This window comes from Triticum aestivum, chromosome 5D (assembly GCF_018294505.1).
Source record: "Triticum aestivum cultivar Chinese Spring chromosome 5D, IWGSC CS RefSeq v2.1, whole genome shotgun sequence".
In the NCBI taxonomy this organism is placed as follows: Eukaryota; Viridiplantae; Streptophyta; class Magnoliopsida; order Poales; family Poaceae; genus Triticum; species Triticum aestivum.
This window is the reverse complement of record NC_057808.1, coordinates 561,457,476-561,482,738: the sequence shown is the minus strand read 5'-3', so window position 1 is coordinate 561,482,738 and position 25,263 is coordinate 561,457,476. Positions and strand designations below refer to the sequence as shown.

The following is a 25,263-nucleotide window of genomic DNA, read 5'->3' as shown; positions in this document are numbered from 1 at the left end:
TAGGCGTAACGCTTCTCCAGCCTGTGCTGCCCCAAGCTTATACGAGTAGATTGGGATACGGGGCTCCGGCGGCGGACCTCGCCATGTGCTGCGCCGCGACCTCACCGGCGGGCGGCGGCTACGCTGCGACCTCGCGGTGTTCCTACGTACAGGTGACAACCAGTTCCATCCCCGCGTCGCCATTCTCCACCTCGGTGTCACCCCCTCACCACACACGGCACCTACCTCCGCCATCTGCCGACGCCTAGATCCGCCATCCGCCGACGCCGTAGAAGAAAAATCCGGCCTTCAGGTATCCTTTTCATTGATACAACCTTGTTCTTTTATTGTGTATTTTGGTTCTAATCCATCACCCCCTTTATGCTGATTGTATTAGACGTAGCTCCTAAAATGTGATGACATCTCTATGTATCAGGACACAGGAAAAATAGTCACTGAAACAACCTGCTTTTTTTTTTGCGTAGACTACATATTCGAGCAATTAGTTATAGAGAAATGCCAGCAACTTATGGCTTGAGATGAGTTTGAAGTAATTATAACTGAGTTCAAAGTAAAATGTCAGCAAACTTGCGTATAGAAAAAAATTCATAAACTTAGAACAAGTAGTTTTGGTGTGAGGTGCATAAAGCATCTAGCACCTTTATAAATTAATGGAGGTTAATAATAGTAGGTCCATTCCCATCTAGTCAGATTGTTGGTTATGTTTTAGAATCAATCGTTCTGACACATCCTAGAGAAAATGGCTGGTATGGATAAGCAAGACAGTTTTGCTTAGAAGGAAAGGAAATAAAAAGAAAAGAGAAGCTAGATGCAGTAGAACATCCATTTTTGCAAGTTCTGGTCCAGAGTCCTTTCCTTTTCCCCATGTTCATTATAATCCCATGTATGTGTGAGGATCGAATAGTCCAAAACAGATAAGCTATTGTCTGAACATTATTGTTTGTTTGTTCTGAAATAAGTGGGGGCTAGCAATCTTAGGACATTTAGTTTCATTTCATCCTCCTCTGCTACTATGACAACCATGCCAATTAGAATGGAGCTGAAGTAGTAACAGGTAGATTTCGTTTGGAAAAAATATGAGGAAAAAAACAAAAATGTTTGGATCAAATATCAGGGAAAAATCTCATCATGTAAAGAATAAGTCTGCACCTAATTAATTAGAAGGAGCAAATTAAGCAGCAGACGAGATGTGATTGGTGGGCGTACTATCGTTGGGTGCATGGAAGTGGACGAAGAACTCTTGCATCCCATTGTTGATCATATCCACCTTGTAATCACTCATCATCCTGACAAACAACAAAAAAAACATAGCCTAAAGGATTTTTCTTTCAGAACTAGTTTTGGTCTTTGGTCCTCCTTATTCAGGTGTAAATAAGTAATTACTTATAGAAGTAGTTTTGGTTGACTGAATTAAATGTATTAGCTCTTTTGTCTTCTTCATTCAGGTGTAAAAAAATACATATAGAAGTAGTTTTGGTTGACTGAATTAAATGCATTAACTCTTTTGTCTTCCTCGTTCAGGTGTAAGAAAATGGAACTACATTCCTACAGATTTAGTATTTTTGTGCTATGTGTCATGGCATGCCTTAATGCATTGCTAAATATATGTTGCTGCACTCAGGAAAAAGGTAAATAAACCATAATTTAAATAGTATATCGTTTGTCATGTTTTCATACTTTGATTTTCTTCTTGTTTGCAGAGCAAGTAGCGTCTACAAAGGTTCAACATCAGCAGATTGTTCTACTTACCAAGGCGGACATGACAACTCAAACGGTATTTATATACCATCGATTAAAACGTGTCGAGAATGTGTGCAAATCTTTCACTTGAACTTGCTTGATATTTTGCAGCACAGCCCAACCCATTGGAGAGGACACCCTTTACTTTCCGAGTTTCCGTTAAATAATGGATGAAAAAATGCCTTTGTTCATGTGATATATGGACCTAGTTCAAGTACGCCTGTTGAATATGTTGGTCCAATATATGTATACCCGCTAATTTGTTATGCCTTGGTTGTAAATATTGAGCTGCAACTCTAGTTATGCACTTCATGTTAGATTTGTGTGTTTTGTCACGCGGTGGTTCATGATATTACTGTCGTACTATGAGCTTTGAAATGGCAAGATGGTTGTAGTTGCGTTTCCTTCTAAATTGAGAAAGGTGGTTAATACAACTGATGTTGTCATTTGTGCATCTTTGGGGCAGAATTTATGAGTCCAAAAATCTTGGTTCATGAACTTACTAACTCTTTCTTTTCTTCGAATTAGTTTTACCTTCTGAAATCAACTTGCTGAATGTTATGTCCTTCATATTGGGAAATCCGTCATATATACACGTGCTGGATGAATGCATCAGTGTGGAAAACCAAGCTACGGACGCACATGATGGACAGGTTCTTTCTGTTCCAAAACTAGGGCTGCACATCCTTTGAAACTAGAGTACGGGAAAGTTAATTATTTTATAACTATATGGGGGCTTTATGCAAAAACCATAGGATGAGGCGTCCACATTGCATCTTGTACCTACATTTCTCATCCAACGGCTGTGTTGCTCACGGTGCAGCCGGAGTACTCCATCACTGGGAGTACGGGATACGCTCTCGCCGCGCCCCAACTCCAGCTCCATCGCCGCCTCCGCCTCTCCGGGATCCACCCATCCCGCGCCGTGCTCCTGGACCCAGCGGCACCCACCATCGCGCGCCGTACTGGCCCTCCACCGCCACTCCCTTCCGCCTCCCCGACCTAACCGGTTCTCACCACCGCGCCTTCCGCTCCGTTTCGTGGACTTGGCCTCCCCAAACCGGTCGCCTGCACGTCCCTACTGGACCCGTGTGGATGTGTTTAGAGTTTGATTGGATGAGATGTAAAGGTTACCAAGGAAGGTCTGAAATGCTATATGCTTGCCTGCTTGTACTATTTTTTCCTATATATGTAACAGATGCTGCTTTACATCTTAAACCTGATTGGTTGGTTCCCATTTTACAGGCTGTAATAGGCTATTAGAGAACAAAGTAATTTAAAACTGCTGCCTAGTTCTATAGTTGAATCAATTACAAGAAAAGGTGACCCACTAATGTGGTCGTAAATTAATAATGATAGCCAGACCCTTTCTACAGAATTCATCCAAAAACTTCTGACTCTGGAGGTTACAACATTTAAGAAGTTTGATTCTAGCAACCAGCAACTATAACTCATGCAGGCAGTACCATGGTGGGCTAACAGCAGGAAGATGCATGGAGGAAGCTTGCTGAATTGAAGTGTGTTGTAACACACTGCTTGGGAAACAAAGTCTTGTCTGGGTAGGGAATGCAAGGAGAGAATGCAAACACCTGCCCACCGCAAAGGCAGTGCCTCAATAACCCGCTACGCAACGAAATTGGTATGTTGCTCATATTAAGTTGTTACGTCGCTGGTTTTTAAAGCTATCTCATCTTTGTAAGCGGCCATTTATACAGGAGAGGGAAGAGAAGCTGCCGTTCTCTCACATTGAAGCTTACAGCCCTACACTATTGGAGGGAGCGTTGACTAGGACGGCACAGTTTATAGCCGAAGCACAAAAAGCAAGCTTGTAAGATTTATCCTCCTTATTTATAATCTATTCCTAGTGAGTTCTGACGGTAAATTTAACACAGAAGGCATATAAAGAAGACAGTGAAGCAATGCAAGGTCCTAACTTTGATTGGGTACATTGGCCTATAGATCCAATTGCCGTGTACAAGTCAGTCAGGTGATGGCAAGAAACGTGGCCGGTTCATATTAGGTGATGGCTATATGAACACGTAGGAAGTCCTTGCTGAGGTGCAGAGCAGCACACCATTGGATGATCTACGCCCATCAAGGCAACGGAGGACTTATCCCCCAGTTGGTACAAACAAGTCACCAGCTTAGGGAGGAGATGCAGCGGGAACGTGAGGCATTTCAACAAGTGTTGCAGAGGGAACGCGAGGCATTTCAACAAGAGTTGCTGCACGAACTCAGAGGGAGCGTGAGGCATTTCAAAAAGATTGAGAATACTTCATTTCTCAGATTAAGGGTTTGATCTTCAGAATGCTAGTTTTCAATGTGCCTGGCGCTCAATGGTAGTCGCCCTTGTGATCCAGCTGCCCCATCACCACGGCTTGTAAGTACATTTACATATGTTTTCATTTTGTTGTCATGATTTCCGCCCTCGTGATTCTACATGTTTAGTGGTAATGATTTCGGCCATGGCCTTGTGTTATGTAAGCTGGATGTTTGATTAATTATGTATACCTACCAGCTAGCTATTATGAACTGTGTGAATGTGTTCAAGAGAACGTTATCTAGGTCAGCACATATATATGTGTGACTGTACTTGAAGATTAATAGATGTCACTCTATGTATCACATCTCAACATCGTTATTAACATGTCACTATGTATCATATCTCAACACGGTTAAATCAATCTGGAACTTGATTTTCTTGTTAAAAGTAATATAGCTGGAAGAATGTTAGCTACTCTTTTATGCTTGCTGCCTGCGTTTGTTACTTTCTGACTGTTTTTGCTCTTGATATAATGTAGGAAACTTCCGAGACAGCTGCTGCTCTTAATGTCCATGGAGTGCGCAATCAGACCAGTAGTGGTGAAGATCATGTCGGTGAGTCCACACCGGTTTAACCATTAGCTCGCAGTTTGATGACTAGTTATATGCTAATCTCGATCAGATCAATGCTACAAACCCAACCCCATGTGACAACAACGTGCTAATGTGGCCGCCTCCATGTTCGATGAAGGTGAAACAGAGGGTCCATCACTAATAGAAAAAGGGCCTATTGTCCCGGTTGGTAAGGGCCTTTTGTCCCGGTTTTTGAACCGGGACTAAAGGGTCGTTACTAATGCCCTAACTCTTTAGTCCCGGTTCTTACACGAACCGGGACAGATGGGCCTCCACGTGGCCGGTGCGGCGAGCCCAGGCAGGAGGGCCTTTGGTCCCGGTTGGTGGCACTAACCGGGATCAATAGGCATCCACGCGTCAGCATTTCAGGGGCTGGAGTTTTTGTTTTTTTTTTGAAGGGGGGGGGGGGTTTGGGGGTTAATTTAGGTGTTTCATATATTGTGTTAGCTAGCTAATTAATAGAGAGAAGTGTCCTCTCTTATCTCTGTGCTTGGTCGACGCTACGTACTATATACGTATGGAGAGGACTAGACACGCTAGCTAGTAATCAAATGAAGGAAACAGAAGATCGTCATGAACATATGCATACAGAGAGAAGTGATATCGACCACCTCTCCTTCTCCAAGAGATTGGTCGAACAACAAGTTCTCGTAAATCTATCCGACACTACCGGCTACATATATACAATAATTATCTCTTACAATATAATCTCCTAATTAAATTGTAAGAACACAGGGTCCACATAGTATTCTCCGTTTTCAGCGATCACGTGGTCAAGGAAGAATGCCACCAATTCCTCTTGAATTGCTCGCATACGATCTGGTGCTAGGAGTTCATCCCGCATCCGAAAGATCTAATTTGAAGAAGGGGGTCAATGAAACTTAACACAAATGATGGTAATAAAATAAAATTGTGAATATTATTGCTTACGCACTTCATATTGTTCGTCAGTGTAGCCCCGCTCACAGGTCGTGTAGCGGATGGACTCGCAAACGTAGTATCCACAGTAATTATTCCCGGGTTCCTGCCACAACCACTTTACAAGAAATAGAGGTTAATCAAACTGATAAGCAAGCATGCTAAATGGTATTGATGAAACTAGCGCTTGAATCACTAGGAGATGCGCGGAACATGCTACTATAGTACTTACTTTCGGGTGTTTAAATTGCAGCTTCTTCGGCAGTCGCGGAGCTTTTTTGGTGAATTTTCTCCAAACCCTGCCAGACAAAGAAAACAATTACTTGATATCAGGAAATGAACAAAGTTACTGATATGGTGGATAATGATCGATTTAACTTACTTCTCGAGCATTTGAGTCATGTCCGCATAATTCTGGGGATCTTTTCGTCTCGAGTCTAAGACGGTTACTACTCCCTGCTCAAGCTTAATCTCTAGGAGAATATAGTGGAAGCTGCGCACGCATGCATAAGTCATCAATTACATTACTATAACCTGGACTAATAAGGGAAACCGAATATGCACAAGACAGTAACACTCACTTGAAGTTGTAAGGAAAGAGTATTATATCTTTGTTTTCATTTATTACCAACGATCGTAGCAAGTTGGCCTCGGTATTTTTGGCATGATATTTAACCTCAGTTGCATCTATGAGATTTGTGTTAATGAACCCAATATCACCGATTTGTCTTTTCTTCAATTCGGCGATCTTCAATCTGCATAATATAGTGAGGATAATTATAAATATATGCAATGAAAGAGCTGACCTATATAGAGAGACTTAATGACAGAAGTAGTACTACTTACAGACAGTAGCAAGTGATCGTTGATTTATCGAGGGCCTTTTGATTGAAAAACTTGAAGAACTCCTCAAATGGAACATTCAACAGTTCAATTCCAACGAGGTCATGCTCCGGTTTAACTCTCAGCGTCAAAGTATTCCTCCCCCCCAGACTCTCTGCAGGTTTTCATGTACCAATCATGTAATCTTCGCATCATCGTTGTTAGAGATCTTTCATTTTTGACGAGAGGCTTCCCGTAATGGTATTTGTGTTCGTCCACCTCCAAGATACCATAATGTACATCGTCGGGCAGGTAATCTCCAAGATTGCTATAATTGGGCACCATCCTCGGATCATTAGCGACGATGTCGCTAGACACCTTGAGCGGGGGGCACGATTGGTTCGCTTGTTCGCCGAGTTGGGCAATTTTTTTCCCAGCTCGTCGTTCTTTTAACGTTTGATCACTGACAGTACTTCCCGACCGCTCCGCTTCGGCAAATGTCTTTGCAATAATGCGCTCATAGTTGCCTTTCGGCGGAGACTTTGGTGGTTTTGTGAGGGCAGCCAGAGTGCGCTTTCGCTTTCACCGGATCTAGCTTCTCCTCCGGAGGTGGATGTTTATTTGCTTTCACCCCTTCAAAGAAGTTCGTCACTTCAGCTCGCATGATCTTCGTGGTTTCCTCCTCGGTCCTCTCGTATGGTAACTTCTCTGGATTCTTCAGAGAAGGACCGAATCTGTATTGCCTCCCGCCTCTGGCTGTACTGCTAGACGCCGGCAGAGCAGACGGAGCGGCTGCGGCTGTCTTCTTTCCTTGCTTACGAGGCGGAGGAGAAGGACTACGACGCGCCGGAGCAGCCGGAGCGGCGGCGGGTCTCTTCCGCCCTTGCTGACGAGGCGGAGATGGAGGAGGCTCGCTGCTCTGGCGCGCCGGCGCAGGCGGAGAAGGAGGCGGAGTGCCGCCACGCGCCGGAGAAGGAGGCTGAGTGCCCTGATCACTCGCCACAAGTCCTCGATACAAGGTGAAACCGAGCCTAGCCAAACAGCAGTGACACGCTCAGTGCGGCTATACTTAGCCAATTGATCAGCAACTCTATTCTGAAATCTAGTGATCTTTTGAGGAAAAAACTCCCTACTACCTAAAAGGTCCTTGATCTCCAAGACAATTTGTCCATATGCCGAGCGAAGAAATGCACCATTAGTCAAGCATGATAGCGCTTCCGAGGAGTCCGTTTCCACCACCACCGTGTTGGGGAACGTAGCGATAATTCAAAATTTTCCTACGTGTCACCAAGATCAATCTAGGAGATGCTAGCAACGAGAGAGAGGGAGTGCATCTTCATACCCTTGAAGATCGCTAAGCGGAAGCGTTACAAGAACGCGGTTGATGGAGTCGTACTCGCGGCGATTCAAATCGCGGAAGATCCGATCTAGCGCCGAACGGATGGCGCCTCCGCGTTCAACACACGTACAGCCCGGGGACGTCTCCTCCTTCTTGATCCAGCAAGGGGAGAGGAGAAGTTGCGGGAGAACTCCAGCAGCACGACGGCGTGGTGGCAATGGAGCTCGTGGTTCTCCGACAGAGCTTCGCTAAGCACTACGGAGGAGGAGAAGGAGTTGGAGGAGGAGAGGGCTGCACCAGGGAAGAGGTGCGGCTGCCCTCCCACCCCTTCACTATATATAGGGGCAAGGGGAGAGGGGGAGGCGCCCTAGGGTTTCCCCTAGGGGGCGGCGGCCAAGCAGATTGGATCTCCCTAGGGAAAATCCTAGGGAGACTTGCCCCCCAAGCCAAGCAGGTGGAGGCTTGCCTCCCAAGCCAGGTGGAGGCGCCCCACCTCCCCAAGTAACATGGGAAAGGGTGTGGGGGGCGCATCACCCCTTAGTGGGCTGGTTTGCCCCTTCCCCTTTGGCCCATGAGGCCCTCCAACACTTACCGGGGCTCCTGAAACACCTTTCGGTCATGCTGGCCATAGCCTGGTACCCCCGGAACACTTCCGGACTCCAATACCCTTCGTCCAATATATCGATCTTCACCTCCGGACCACTCCGGAGTTCCTCGTCATGTCCGGGATCTCATCCGGGACTCCGAACAACCTTCGGTAACCACATACTATTTCCCATAACAACTCTAGCGTCACCGAACCTTAAGTGTGTAGACCCTACGGGTTCAGGAACCATGCAGACATGACCGAGACACCTCTCCGGCCAATAACCAATAGCGGGATCTGGATACCCATATTGGCTCCCACATGTTCCACGATGATCTCATCGGATGAACCATGATGTCGGGGAATCAATCCCGTATTCAATTCCCTTTGTCTATCGGTATGTTACTTGCCCGAGATTCGATCGTCGGTATCCCAATACCTCGTTCAATCTCGTTACCGGCAAGTCTCTTTACTCGTTCCGTAACGCATGATCCCGTGGCTAACTCATTAGTCACATTGAGCTCATTATGATGATGCATTACCGAGTGGGCCCAGAGATACCTCTCTGTCATACGGAGTGACAAATCCCAGTCTCGATTCGTGCCAACCCAACAGATACTTTCAGAGATACCTGTAGTGCACCTTTATAGCCACCCAGTTACGTTGTGACGTTTGGTACACCCAAAGCATTCCTACGGTATCCGGGAGTTGCACAATCTCATGGTCTAAGGAAACGATACTTGACATTAGAAAAGCTCTTAGCAAACGAACTACACGATCTTTTGCTATGCTTAGGATTGGGTCTTGTCCATCACATCATTCTCCTAATGATGTGATCCCGTTATCAATGACATCCAATGTCCATGGTCAGGAAACCACGACCATCTATTGATCAACGAGCTAGTCAACTAGAGGCTTACTAGGGACATGTTGTGGTCTATGTATTCACACATGTATTACGGTTTCCAGTTAATACAATTATAGCATGAACAATAGACAATTATCATGAACAAGGAAATGCAATAATAACCATTTTATTATTGCCTCTAGGGCATATTTCCAACAGTCTCCCACTTGCACTAGAGTCAATAATCTAGTTCACATCACTATGTGATTGTAATGAATCCAACACCCATGGGGTTTGTTCATATCTCGCTTGTGAGAGAGGTTATTAGTCAACGGGTCTGAACCTTTCAGATCCGTGTGTGCTTTAGGAATCTCTATGTCATCTTGTAGATGCAGCTACCACGCGCTACTTGGAGCTATTCCAAATAACTGCTCTAGTATACGAATCCAGTTTACTACTCAGAGTCATCCGGATTAGTGTCAAAGTTTGCATCGACGTAACCCTTTACAACGAACTCTTTTACCACCTCCATAATCGAGAAAATTCCTTAGTCCACTAGTTACTAAGGATAAGTTCGACCGCTGTCATGTGATCCATTCCTGGATCACTCTTGTACCCCTTGACTGACTCATGGCAAGACACACTTCAGGTGCGGTACACAGCATAGCATACTGTAGAGCCTACGTCTAAAGCATAGGGGACGACCTTCGTCCTTTCTCTCTCTTCTGCCGTGGTCAGGTCTTGAGTCTTACTCAATACTCACACCTTGTAACACAGCCAAGAACTCCTTCTTTGTTGATCTATTTTGAACTCTTTCAAAATCTTGTCACGGTATGTATTCATTTGAAAGTACTATTAAGCGTTTTTGATCTATCCTTATAGATCTTGATGCTCAATGTTCAAGTAGCTTAATCCAGGTTTTCCATTGAAAACACTTTTCAAATAACCCTGTATGCTTTCCAGAAATTCTACATCATTTCTGATCAACAATATGTTAACAACATATACTCATCAAAAATTCTATAGTGCTCCCACATACTTCTTTGGAAATACAAGTTTCTCTTAAACTTTGTAAAAACCCAAAATCTTTGATCATCTCATCAAAGCGTACATTCCATCTCCGAGATGCTTACTCCAATCCTTAGATGGATTGCTGGAGCTTTGCATACTTGTTAGCATATTTTAGGATTAACAAAACCTTCTGGTTGTATCACATACAACCTTTCCTCAAGAAAATTGTCGAGGAAACAATGTTTTGACATCCCATCCGCAAGATTTCATAAATAATGCAGTAACTGCTAATACAATTCCAACAGACTCTTAGCATCGCTACGAGTGAGAAAGTCTCACTGTAGTCAACTCCTGGAACTTGTCGGAAAACATCTTAACGACAAGTCGAGCTTTCTTAATGGTGATACTTACCATCATTGTCCGTCTTCCTTTTAAAATCCATCTGCACCCAACAGCCTTACGACCATCAAGTAGTTCTTCCAAAGTCTATACTTTGTTCTTACACATGGATCCTCTCTCGGATTTTATGGCCTCGAGCCATTGGTCGGAATCCGGGCCCACCATCGCTTCTCCATAGCTCATAGGTTCATTGTTGTCTAGCAACATGACTTCCAAGACAGGATTACGTACCACTCTGAAGTAGAACGCATCCTTGTCGACCTATGAGGTTTGGTAGTGACTTGATCCGAAGTTTCATGATCACTATCATAAGCTTCCACTTCAATTGGTGTAGGTGCCACAGGAACAACTTCCTATGCCCTGCTACACACTAGTTGAAGTGACGGTTCAATAACCTCGTCAAGTCTCCACCATCCTCCCACTGAATTCTTTCGAGAGAAACTTTTCCTCGAGAAAGGACCCGTTTCTAGAAACAATCACTTTTGCTTCCAGATCTGAAATAGGAGGTACACCCAACTGTTTTGGGTATTCTATGAAGATGCATTTATCTGCTTTGGGTTCGAGCTTATCAGCTTGAAACTTTTTCACATAAGCGTCGCAGCCCCCAACTTTTAAGAAACGACAACTCAGGTTTCTCTAAACCATAGGTCATACGGTGTCGTCTCGACGGAATTACGTGGTGCCCTCTTTAAAGTGAATGCGGTTGTCTCTAATGCCTAACCCATAAACGATAGTGGTAATTCGATAAGAGACATCATGGTATGCACCATATCCAATAGGGTGCAGTTATGATGTTCGGACACACCATCACACTATGGTGTTCCAGGCAGTATTAATTGTGAAACACTTTCCACAATGTCTTAATTGTGTGCCAAACTCGTAACTCAGATATTCATCTCTATGATCATATCATAGACATTTTATCCTCTTGTCACGACGATCTTCAACTTCACTCTGAAATCACTTGAACCTTTCAATAATTCAGACTTGTGTTTCATCAAGTAAATACACTCGGCATCTACTCAAATCATCTGTGAAGTAAGAACATAACGATATCCACTGCATGCCTCAGCACTCATTGGATTGCACACATCAAAATGTATTACTTCCAACAAGTTGCTTTCTTGTTTCATCTTACTGAAAACGAGGCCTTTCAGTCATCTTGCCCATGTGGTATGATTTGCATGTCTCGAGTGATTCAAAATCAAGTGAGTCCAAACGATCCATCTGCATGGAGTTTCTTCATGCATATATACCAATAGACATGGTTCGCATGTCTCAATCTTTTCAAAAAACGAGTGAGTCCAAAGATCCATCTACATGGAGCTTCTTCATGCGCTCTATACCAATATGACTCAAATGGCAGTGCCACAAGTATGTGGTACTATCATTACTATTTTATATCTTTTGGCACGAACATGTGTATCACTGCGATCGAGATTCATTTTAGGTGCAAGACCATTGAAGGTATTATTCAAATAAACAGAGTAACCATTATTCTCCTTAAATGAATAACCGTATTGCGATAAACATAATCCAATCATGTTTATGCTCAACGCAAACACCAAATAACAATTACTTAGGTTTAACACCAATCTCGATGGTAGAGGGAGCATGCGATGCTTGATCACATCAACCTTGGAAACACTCCCAACACATATCGTCATCTCACCTTTAGCTAGTCTCCGTTTATTCCGCAGCTTTTATTTCGAGTTACCAACACTTAGCAACCGAACCGGTATCTAATACCCTGGTGCTACTAGGAGTACTAGTAAAGTACACATTAATATAATGTATATCCAATATACTTCTGTCGACCTTACCAGCCTTCTCATCTACCAAGTATCTAGGGTAGTTCTGCTTCAGTGACCGTTCCCCTCATTACAGAAGCACTTAGTCTCGGGTTTGGGTTCTACCTTGGGTTTTTTCACTAGAGCAACAACTGATTTGCCGTTTCATGAAGTATCCCTTCTTGCCCTTGCCCTTCTTGAAACTAGTGGTTTTACTAACCATCAACAATTGATGCTCCTATTTGATTTCTACTTCCGCGGTGTCAAACATCGCGAATAGCTCAAGGATCATCATATCTATCACTGATATGTTATAGTTCATCACGAAGCTCTAGTAGCTTGGCGGCAGTGACTTTGGAGAACCATCACTATCTCATCTAGAAGATTAACTCCCACTCGATTCAAGCGATTGTAGTACTCAGACAATCTGAGCACATGCTCAACGGTTGAGCTTTTCTCCCTTAGTTTGCAGGCTTAAGAAACTTCTCAGAGGTCTCATACCTCTTGACGTGGGCACTAGTCTGAAATCCCAATTTCAGTCTTTGGAACATCTCATATGTTCTCCGACGTTTCAAAAACGTCTTTGGCGCCTCAATTCTAAACCGTTAGCATTACACACTGAACTATCACGTAGTCATCAAAATGTGTATGTCAGATGTTCGCAACATCCACAGACGATGCTCGAGGTTCAGCACACCGAGCGGTGCATTAAGGACATAAGCCTTCTGCGCAGCAATGAGGACAATCCTCAGTGTACGGACCCAGTCCGCATAATTGCTACTGTCAACTCTCAACTAAATTTTCTCTAGGAACATATCTTAAACGTAGAACTAAAGCGTAAGCTATGACATAATTTGCAAAAACCTTTTGACTATGTTCATGACAATTAAGTTCATCTGATTATTTAATGAACTCCCACTTAGATAGACATCCCTCTAGTCATCTAAGTGATACATGATCCGAATCGACTAGACCGTGTCCGATCATCACGTGAGACGGACTAGTCATCAACGGTGAACATCTCCATGTTGATCGTATCTACTATACGACTCATGTTCGACCTTTCGGTCTCTTGTGTTCCGAGGCCATGTCTGTACATGCTAGGCTCGTCAAGTCAACCTAAGTGTTTCGCATGTGCAAATCTGGCTTACACCCGTTGTATGCGAACGTTAGAATCTATCACACCCGATCATCACGTGGTGCTTCGAAACAACGAACCTTCGCAACGGTGCACAGTTAGGGGGAACACATCTCTTGAAATTTTAGTGAGGGATCATCTTATTTATGCTACCGTCGTTCTAAGCAAATAAGATGTAAACATGACAAACATCACATGCAAATCATAAAGTGACATGATACGGCCAATATCATCTTGCGCCTTTTGATCTCCATCTTCGAGGTGCGACATGATCACCTTCGTCACCGGCATGACACCATGATCTCCATCATCATGATCTCCATCATCGTGTTTTCATGAAGTTGTCTAGCCAACTATTACTTCTACCACTATGGCTAACGGTTAGCAATAAAGTAAAGTAATTACATGGCGTTTTTCATTGACACGCAGGTCATACAATAAATTAAGACAACTCCTATGGCTCCTGCCGGTTGTCATACTCATCGACATGCAAGTCGTGATTCCTATTACAAGAACATGATCAATCTCATACATCACATGTATATAATTCATCACATCCTTTTGGCCATATCACATCACATAGCATACCCTGCAAAAACAAGTTAGACGTCCTCTAATTGTTGTTGCATGTTTTACGTGGCTGCTATGGGTTTCTAGCAAGAACGTTTCTTACCTACGCAAAAGCCACAACGGTGATATGCCAATTGCTATTTACCCTTCATAAGGACCCTCTTCATCGAATTCGATCCGACTAAAGTGGGAGAGACAGACACCCGCTAGCCACCTTATGCATCAAGTGCATGTCAGTCGGTGGAACCTGTCTCACGTAAGTGTACGTATAAGGTCGGTCCGGGCCGCTTCATCCCACAATGCCGCCGAATCAAGATAAGACTAGTAACGGCAAGCAAATTGAACAAATCATCGCCCACAACTACTTTGTGTTCTACTCGTGCATAGAATCTACGCATAGACCTAGCTCATGATGCCACTGTTGGAGAACGTAGCGATAATTCAAAAATTTCCTACGTGTCACCAAGATCAATCTAGGAGATGCTAGCAACGAGAGAGAGGGAGTGCATCTTCATACCCTTGAAGATCGCTAAGCGGAAGCGTTACAAGAACGCGGTTGATGGAGTCGTACTCGCGGCGATTCAAATCGCGGAAGATCCGATCTAGCGCCGAACGGATGGCGCCTCCGCGTTCAACACACGTACAGCCCGGGGACGTCTCCTCCTTCTTGATCCAGCAAGGGGAGAGGAGAAGTTGAGGGAGAACTCCAGCAGCACGACGGCGTGGTGGCAATGGAGCTCGTGGTTCTCCGGCAGAGCTTCGCTAAGCACTACGGAGGAGGAGAAGGAGTTGGAGGAGGAGAGGGCTGCACCAGGGAAGAGGTGCGGTTGCCCTCCCACCCCTCCACTATATATAGGGGCAAGGGGAGAGGGGGAGGCGCCCTAGGGTTTCCCCTAGGGGGCGGCGGCCAAGCAGATTGGATCTCCCTAGGGAAAATCCTAGGGAGACTTGCCCCCCAAGCCAAGCAGGTGGAGGCTTGCCTCCCAAGCCAGGTGGAGGCGCCCCACCTCCCCAAGTAACGTGGGAAAGGGTGTGGGGGGCGCACCACCCCTTAGTGGGCTGGTTTGCCCCTTCCCCTTTGGCCCATGAGGCCCCTCCAACACTTACCGGGGCTCCTGAAACACCTTTCGGTCATGCTGGCCATAGCCTGGTACCCCCGGAACACTTCCGGACTCCAATACCCTTCGTCCAATATATCGATCTTCACCTCCGGACCACTCCGGAGTTCCTCGTCACGTCCGGGACTCCGAACAACCTTCGGTAACCACATACTATTTCCCATAACAACTCTAGCGTCACCGAACCTTAAGTGTGTAGACCCTACGGGTTCGGGAACCATGCAGACATGACCGAGACACCTCTCCGGCCAATAACCAATAGCGGGATCTGGATACCCATATTGGCTCCCACATGTTCCACGATGATCTCATCGGATGAACCATGATGTCGGGGAATCAATCCCGTATTCAATTCCCTTTGTCTATCGGTATGTTACTTGCCCGAGATTCGATCGTCGGTATCCCAATACCTCGTTCAATCTCGTTACCGGCAAGTCTCTTTACTCGTTCCGTAACGCATGATCCCGTGGCTAACTCATTAGTCACATTGAGCTCATTATGATGATGCATTACCGAGTGGGCCCAGAGATACCTCTCCGTCATACGGAGTGAGAAATCCCAGTCTCGATTCGTGCCAACCCAACAAATACTTTCAGAGATACCTGTAGTGCACCTTTATAGCCGCCCGGTTACGTTGTGACGTTTGGTACACCCAAAGCATTCCTACGGTATCCGCGAGTTGCACAATCTCTTGGTCTAAGAAAACGATACTTGACATTAGAAAAGCTCTTAGCAAACGAACTACACGATCTTGTGCTATGCTTAGGAATGGGTCTTGTCCATCACATCATTCTCCTAATGATGTGATCCCGTTATCAATGACATCCAATGTCCATGGTCAGGAAACCACGACTATCTATTGATCAACGAGCTAGTCAACTAGAGGCTTACTAGGGACATGTTGTGGTCTATGTATTCACACGTGTATTACGGTTTGCAGTTAATACAATTATAGCATGAACAATAGACAATTATCATGAACAAGGAAATACAATAATAACCATTTTATTATTGCCTCTAGGGCATATTTCCAACAGTCTCCCACTTGCACTAGAGTCAATAATCTACAATCACATCTGACTCTAGTGCAAGTGGGAGACTGTTGGAAATATGCCATAGAGGCAATAATAAAATGGTTATTATTGTATTTCCTTGTTCATGATAATTGTCTATTGTTCATGCTATAATTGTATTAACTGGAAACCGTAATACATGTGTGAATACATAGACCACAATTATCATGAACAAGGAAATACAATAATAACCATTTTATTATTGCTTCTAGGGCATATTTCCACCACACCGGGAGATGAGAATGTTGAATCGCAAGGGCCAAGCCCTGCATTATCGCATGTAGTTCTGCCTCAAACGGATCGTTGCAGTAGAAGATGAAACGATATGCTGCCATGAGGACCTCTTCCTTATCGTTTCTAAGCACCATGCCAATAGCTGCTGAACCGTCATCCTGAAGGAACAAGCCGTCGACGGACAGCGCCAGTCTGCCCTGGCACGGCGCCGGCCAGGGGCTTCAGTTGGCTTGTCACCGCGGCAAGGGACAAGGACAGCCGACAATGGCATCTTGCCCTTGATGACTTGCTTCGTTGAGTAGCTCCCAGCGGTCGTAATGGATTTGTAGTAGCTGTCCAGGTATTCGATCGAAGACCTTGTTGAATAATTAATAAAATGATTACATGCATCATTATGATGGGTCATCTTCTTTTTCGAGAAAAGAAGATCAATCAACCTGCTTGTGTGCTTGTTTAGCCTTGCATGTACTCGTAGTCGTAAGAGTTCAAAAATCAAACGTCCACGAAGTGGTGGTACTGTTACGCTGGGTACTCCGGCGAGGCATGTGCGGCTCGGTACGACCGGCCGAGGACCTCTCTACACACACCTGCAGCCTCGAGGAGTCGAAGTCGGATGGCAGGCCAAAGGAAAGAAACCATGCACAGCGCGAGTGATGACCCAATTCGGGCAGTGGTGATTTAATTTTGGTGACAGAGATCTCGATAGTAGCGACTCCGTTCCAATGGCTAAAAACTAGATTTCCGGCGGTGGAGCCCATTCCAAACGAGGTGCTTGATGAAAATTTCTCTTCCGTCACACCGAGGAAATAGGAAAACGTTTGAAGACGGCGCGCCGGCCAAAGCTTTGGCGGGTCGTCCGCTCCCACGCGCTTCTGCTTGGTGGGTCCTACTGGAGATGAGCTCAGCCCGGTCTTCTTGTCGGCTCTTTTTTTTTCAGCGTCAGATGCATCTCTCCTGTTTCCACCGCTGCAACCCACATCACGCCGGCGAGGCTGCCGTCTCCCCCTGCAGCTCCCCCGTTTCCACCGCTGCAAACCACATCATGCTGACGAGGCCGCCGTCTCCCCCCGCTACAGCAAGCTCGCCGGTGAGGTCGTCGTCCACCCCACGGCTGGCGATTTTCGCAGGCACATAACCACCTCTTATACGCAGCTCCGGCTACTCTCCCACCGCACCATCTCTAGCTCCAGCAATTTTCCCATCTTCGGCGGACAAGCTATATAACTGCGACGGCGAGGCACACCCACGACACAGGGATGCTGGAACCAACATCTGATTTTTGCTGCCACCGGCAAATCTAGAGCTGGAACAAGCATGCAGTTTTGGTGCATAGTGTTTTCTACGTCGACGTTGACGGCCGCCTCATTTTGTTGCAAAGGACAAGGCAAAAGCTTCTATCGGCAAGATTTTTTGCTACCACGGCGACCGGCGGAAGTAGCGACCAGCAAGGGCTTTTGCACTAAACGATTTTGTCCGGGCAAAGCTAGAGCTGGAACCAACTTCTGTTTTTGCTACAACCGGCAAAGCCAGAGCTGGAACCAACCACATTTTTTGCTGCATCATCGAAGTGCTTTCTGTGGTGACAATGGTGGAGCGCTTAATTTGTTGGAACCTCCAAATCCAGAGTTGAAACCAGCATGTGTTTTTGCTGCACTCGGCTGGGGTGTTTTTCGCGGCGGCGACATTGAAGCCATGTGTTTTTGTTGCAACCGGAAACCACAGAAGCTTCCACCAGCGATGTTTTTTGTTACAACCGTCAAATTCAGAGCTGGAACCGGCATATGATTTTGCTTCATCGTCTGATTTATTTTCTGCGGCGACGACGGCAGACGTCCTCATTTGTTACAACCGACAAGAAAAAAGCTTCTGCCGCTGAGCGTTTTTGCTACCAAGGTAAAACGGCGCTCGTCGACGGTGACCACAACGAGTTTCGACGAATAGGATCAGCGCGCCAAGCTGCAATGGCGAGATGTAGGGGGCGGCTGGACGTGGCGGCCATTTGATGCTGGGGGAGGCGAGCTCTAGTGTTGGAGCTGGGGCAAGCACACGGCGTGGCGAGGTCTGCCGGAGACGTGAGGCGCCGGTCTACTGCAAGCCGCGAGCTCCCGCCAGAGTCGCGTGGCGAGCGTCGGTGGTGAGCCTCGATGACGAGCTTCGCGAGGACGAGGCAAGGATTCGACCCTAAACTATCAAAACTGACTAGGAATCAACCATCCCGTGTCCTCAAACTAGTTTCCGCTTAGTAGGCGTGGTTTTGACCCGTTGACCAACCAGTCAGCAGCCACATAAGCAAGTCGACTGAAATTAAATTTTGACCAAAGAATAAAAGTAACACCCAAAAATTGAAAAAAAAACCTGTAAAAATTTATGCTAACATAGTCATAATTGTGGGAAAGTTTTTCATATTTTGGCCATACAGCTTTAACATACAATGAAATTTCATGTTCAGCCCCTTTTTGGTCAAATTTTCAGAAAGCATTGAAAAAATTATGTAAAATCAGTGCTAATATATGATCATTCTGGGAAAGTTTCACATATTTTTGCCAAACAGATTTTAAAATACACTTAAACTATATTTGCCCCCCCCCCCCCCCCCCCCCCCCCCGCGGCCCCTTTGGAGTGTCCAGACCAATTTAAAACAATTCCATAAAAATCAACACTAATATAGTGATCATTCTGATAATGTTTCAAACATTTTTGCCAAACATATTTAAAATATACAGTTAAATTACATTTTCAGCCCCTTTATTGGTCAAATTTTAACAAAAAATTAGAAGTGCCTAGAAAAACTGAAACAAAGCTGTAAAATCAACACTAATATAGTGATCATTTAGGGAAAGTTTCAAACATTTTTGCCGAACATAATCAAGAATGCCCTGAAATTTTGACCAAAAAAGGGGCATAAAATGTAATATAACTGCTCAGCTATCTGGTCCGGCGGCTGACGTGGTTATTGTGTGACCAATCCGCATCCGCTTCGCAAGTTGAGTGACGGGTTCTTCCATTGAGAGTTGAGTGACTTAAGTGCACCGGCCGAACAAGCTATAGTACTACCCAGTACCATTTACTCAACAAAAATAAAATGTGCTAGCTAGCAGTGATTGATGCGCCAAAAGGTGTCGCGGGACAACTCGTCACAGTGCTTGATTTAGAAGTTTTGTGAATGGAGCCTACCTTCACCATTGGCTCAAAGATAATATGATATCCGAGTAGATCATCTGGAGGGCCAATAGTACCTTGGTTGAGGCTTTGAGGGTGTCCTATTTCACAGGAGCAGGAGACACGATATGCTCATGAAATGCATTCCTCGGATGCAGGGTAATAGAGTTACTCCATGAAATTCATGGGGGATGTGTGAAGCTCTACCGTCAAGGTTTTTACTGGGCTACTTTCCTGACAGTTGCACATGTAGCAATTAATCCCTTTACCTTTAAGGGTTTTTTTTTTTGAATGTTCACCGGGGGTGGGGGGGGGGGGGGGAGAGTTTCCCCCACCTGAATATATTTGATGATCAGGGGAGAACCCCAGGGAAGTGTTTTACAGATGACCGTGTACACATCGAGAAAGGGAGGAGGGAGGGAGGGTTTTTACGGGCACACACTAGCTAGACAGAGAGGGCATGTAGCCAAGTTTCTACATGACCCCTCCGACTCTCAGGAAGCCGACCACGCCAAAGTGCGGCGTCCTCACGGCAGCATCCAAGCACACGCTGCAGAGACGGCTGCTGTCGCTGGAAGACCACAGCGTTCCTGTGCTTCCAGAGTTGCCAGCAGCACAGTAGAGCGAACTCCACTGCCGATTCGGTCACCGCGCCCACCGCGGCGGCAAGGCGAGGCAGCCCGCACACCCTGACTCCATCAGTGTCGACGCCCAGCTTGTTCCAGAAGGCGCCCGCGAACGGGCAGGCGAAGAGCATGTGATCGGCCGTTTCCAGGGGCGCAGCGCACAGTGGGCAGCCGGCTTCCGTCGCGGCAACGATGCACTTGCGTAGCAGGACGTCTCTAGTGTGTATACGCCTCTGGACCAGCAGCCAGCTGAAGAACTGCACACGCGAGGGGATCCGCGCGCCCCAGATCATATCCGCGAAGCCAGCCCCTTACCTTTAAGGTTTCATTGACATTCAAGAACAGAATTTGATTTTGGTGATGCCCTCAGTTTGAATTCTAAAATAATTTTGATACACCTCATACCTGCTTGATTTGTTACCGGGTTGAAATTGAATTTGTGTACATGTTGTTGAATTTAATCGAGTTTTGTGTCTTAGGTAGCTTTTGGAGACAAGCAATTGAGTGACAAGGAGAATGAGGTTTCAAAACTTATCATGCCCAAGTGTGGTGGACTTCCCAAAGTAATAACTGCAATAGGCAAAGTCGCATCTGAAAGTGGCATGCATTTTCTGGAGTCCAACTTCATGGATACGTTGGAGAAGGCTATCCCAGAACTGTTTGGTTGGATGCAATCCTACTTCGATGCATGTAAAGATGCACTCAAGCCTTGTATCTTCTATCTATCAGTCTTCACGATAGTCGATGATATCAGGCGAGGGAGGTTGCTGAGGCGGTGGATCGCTGAGGGTTATTCCAGGGACAAGTTTGGTATTACTGCAGAGAAAGATGGGGAGGATTTGTTCAATGAGCTGGTCAAGTTGAGCATCATCCAGGAACCACCAGACCAGACTGATTTTGAGAGGGAATGGTTCGATGATCCAGAGAGAAAAGTTGACAATGTGTTCCAAGTCAATGGTTTCTACCATCAGTACATTGTCTCACGACAATTGGAAGGTAACCTTGCGTTTGCACTGGAGGGGCACTGCAACCTGAACTCGCAACGTGTAGGGCAACACCTGACCATAAGGATCAGTTGGGACAGAGATGAGAATGTATTCAAGAGCATGGACTTGTCACGGTTACGGTCTTTGACAGTATTCGGGGAATGGAGATCATTCTTCATCTCGACGGTGGCCGATAGCAGCAATATGAGACTGCTTCGGGTACTTGATCTTGAGGACACGTCAGGTGTAACAAATGATGACCTGGAGCAGATTGGGAAGCTACTTCCTCGTCTCAAGTATCTCTCTGTACGAGCATGCAAAGAAATTACTCGTATGCCGGACTCATTGGGTAGCTTGAGGCAGTTGCAGACTCTGGATGTCAGCCACACCAAAATAACGAAGTTGTCATGTGCTATCATCAACCTGGCGAAGCTTCAGTACCTGTGTGCAGGCACCTCTCAAGACGACGATGCACAGCCAGCAGCAGCTGACCATGATGGCATGAGCAGAAGCCAGGCAGTAGGGGCTAACCATGATGGCATGAGCAGTAGCCAAGCAGCAACAGCTGACCGTGATGACATGACCAGAAGCCAAACAGCAGTAGCTGTAGCAATACCGGCCATGGACGGTGATGTGATGAGCACAATCGAACCAGCAACAACAGCAACAGCACCAGCTGAGGGTGAAAATTCATCGAGTACACTAATGCAATGGAGGAGAAAGACACGCAACTTGGTGCAATCCTATTCCTGCAGCTGGCCGTCCAAGAAGAAGAAGCAGTTTGATTATGGCGGTGGTGTCAAGGTTCCAAAAGCTGCAGGTTTTGGGAATCTGACGGCCTTACATAGCCTTGGTATTGTGAATGTGAGTGGTGCAGGTGGGAATGCCATCCTTAAGGAGATGAAGAAGCTTACCCAGTTGCACAATCTCTGGGTGTCAGGCGTCAACCAGAAAAACTGGCACAACTTGTGTTTAGTCATCTCGGGTCACAACCATCTAGAGTCCTTGTCAGTGAGGCTCAACTATGAGCAGGAGGGGGGTCTGTGTTTTTTAGATGGCATCTCCGAGCTACCAAAGACACTAAACAGCCTCAAGTTTTATGGGGGAAATGTCTGTGCATCCCCAACCTGGATCTTGAGCAATCCTCGGTTGTTTCAAGGTTTCATGAGGGTGACCAGGACCGATGATCTACTTACTCGTATTGAGTTGACAGCATCAACGCAAGAGGACATAGACAGTCTTACAAGATTGGAGTATGTAATCATGTTTCCCCTTATTTGTGTCAAGCCGATTCAAGACGGCGAGCTCCATTATGGTTGGCGGGGGGAGGAGGATTGCCGCGCTTTTTTCTTCCAAACCACCACAGTCCTCAAGATCGAATGCAACAGCTACAAGTTGGCGCTGGTTTTTGGACCTCATTTAGTGAAATATGTTGAGGTGCTGGAGGTTCACTGCTCTTCTGCTACTGAGTCGTCTTTGGAGCTTTCTGGGCTAGAGGAGCTAAAGAATCTCAAGGAAGTCTGCCTCAAGGGATCCTACAGCGACGAACTGAGGAAATACTTGCAGCAGAAAGTTGACTGCCTTAAATCGCCGCACCCAAGCGGCACTTGGCCCGAAGACCACAAGAAACCTGTCTTGAAGCTGGAGCCCCAACACTCGGCTCCATCTACTCCTTGTGCGAGCCTGAAGCGCTTATTTACATGAATTTGTGGTTTCTAATCTGTAATAGATAGAGTACTGGAGTACTATATATCTGTCGTCCGAAAATGTTAATTCCGTGTAATCAGTATGTATTATTTGCCTCCTCGTCCTGGTCCAACTGACCTGACGTGATAGTAAAAGGGCTGCAATGTGAGCAAAGGTACAAGGAGATTATATATTATGATATTGAGAATCTGAATTATGCAGGTGTTAAGTTCAGTTAACAGGGACAGTGGAGCTGGTTCAGTCAAGCCAATTCAAGCTGCAACGAACGAATTCACAAGCAGCAAAAAGTTCACCAAGAGAACAGGCATGTCATTGCTCATGAATTATGCAAATGTTATCGATGTGCGCTATGTTGTTCTTCAAGTTTCTTTACCTCAAATGAAGATCGGTCCTTCGCTCACTGTTTTCCGGGATTTTAGTGTGTTCCCAACAGCGAGCAGATGCTGTATTCACTTCGAGTCTCAGCAAAACGTACCAGACTTTGGTCATCACTATGGAACCAAACGAATGGCAAAATCCTTGATGAAGCCAAGATTTTGGTTGGGCTTTTATAATAAGCTGGGTAGGGGCAGCTTATGCTGGAAGCCCAAAAAAGCCAGTAAAAGAACTGGCCCTTCTTCTTTTGACTCAAGACAGGGCCCCAGAGCACAAGTATTAGTGTGTCAAGTTCAGTTAACAGGGACATTGAAGCTGGTTCAGGCCGGTATAAACAAGAGATCTTGATGATGCAGCAAACGAATACCCTCCCAGGAAATAAATCAGTAGTAGAGTAAGTACTATTTTACATGTGGATACATGACCTGATCGCAATTCGCAGATCTATTGGACAGGCCGGTATACGTTTGCTGCATCACAGGGAGAGAGATGCGTACCTTTGGTTGAACCCTTCCGCGGGTGCAACAATGCATCATCAACATGGACGGGACCAATCAGCACTGGCCATTACAATTAGCACAACAACTAGAGCAACAATGCTGCATCAACATGGATCCAAGCAACCACAGCCACAAGAAGCAACACCAACATCGGAGCAGCCAAACACATCAAGAGAGAAAAATATCTGTAAAATAGTACTCCCTCCGTTCCTAAATATAAGTCTTTGTAGAGATTTCACTATGAACATATAGATGCATTTTGGAGTGTATATTCACTCATTTTGCTCTTTATATGGTTTATAGTGTTGACGTATAATGTGCCGCCTAATCTTTTTCATCAGATCGGTCTTTTGGTTGCATTAGCTAGATCATGCATTTCTACATGGTATCGAAAGCCAAGAGGTCTTGAGTTCAAGACTCGACTGGCGCAATTAAATTGCACCCCACTTTCGGTCCACGTTTTAGGCCTAAGGGAGCCACACGTGAGGGGGGGTGTTAACGTATAATGTGCTGCCTAGTCTCTTCCATCAGATTGGTTTTTTGATTGCATTGGCTAGATTATGCACTTCTACACATAGTGGAATCTCTACAAAGACCTATATTCAAGAACGGAAGAAGTACACCCAAGGAGTTGTACAACATTCTCGTTTGGTGAAATAGCTGACCTAAGAAAGTTCAAGACATCTCCCTCCGTCAAAAAATGGAAGTTTACATCCAAAAGCAGAGGAGAAACCAACAAGGTTTAGACTTCAGACCCACATAGCCAAAATAACCAACGAGGGTCGGGGATTGCATACTAAGGGCATTTCTAACCGATCCCCCATCCGCAGTTAGTGAAATATATTTTTACTCTAGTCTCAAAAAATTTCCTATTTTTACTCCACCGATTGGCGGCCAAGTAAAACGATTTGCCTCCCTCTCGCGTTCGCGCCGCCGCTACATCTTCGCCAGCGCGCCTCCCGCCAGCCCCGTTGCTATCTCGTTCCATCCCTTGCCCTCCGCCGCCGTTCTGCCTGTCGGCCAGTCCGTTCAGCCCCGTCGCCATCACCGGAATCAAGGTGAAACGTCGCCGCCATCGCCATTGTTGATTCGTCCGATTTCCTTCGAGTTTCTTATTTTTCTAGCGGCTGCCGCATCTCACCTTGCTTGCGCACCGCTGCAGGTCACCCGCCCCTCGCCGGTTCGGTCTAAACCACGTCGGCCGGCTTTTGCACCACCACCGCACCCCAAGTGTTTGAAGAATTTCCTAGGTGAGTTTTTTTTGTTGTTTCTCTTTGAACCAAGTCATTTGGATTGAATCGAACCATTTGGATTGCAGATGAAGAGGTTGAGGGAGATGGCATTGGAGGACTCGTCGTCATCCGAAGAGGAGGAAGAAGACGACGATGATTTTGACACCGTTTTAGGCATGATTTTCAGTAATGGTGTTT

General features: G+C 45.8%; 1 long non-coding RNA gene across 1 annotated transcript; it reads left to right on the top strand.

Moving 5' to 3' along the window:
- On the top strand, window positions 1–2,133 carry LOC123126250 (uncharacterized). The gene is made up of 4 exons (XR_006461617.1): window positions 1–292; window positions 1,522–1,628; window positions 1,701–1,774; window positions 1,852–2,133. It is a non-coding gene; the product is annotated as an uncharacterized lncRNA (long non-coding RNA).
- Window positions 2,134–25,263: the final 23,130 nt, after the last annotated feature.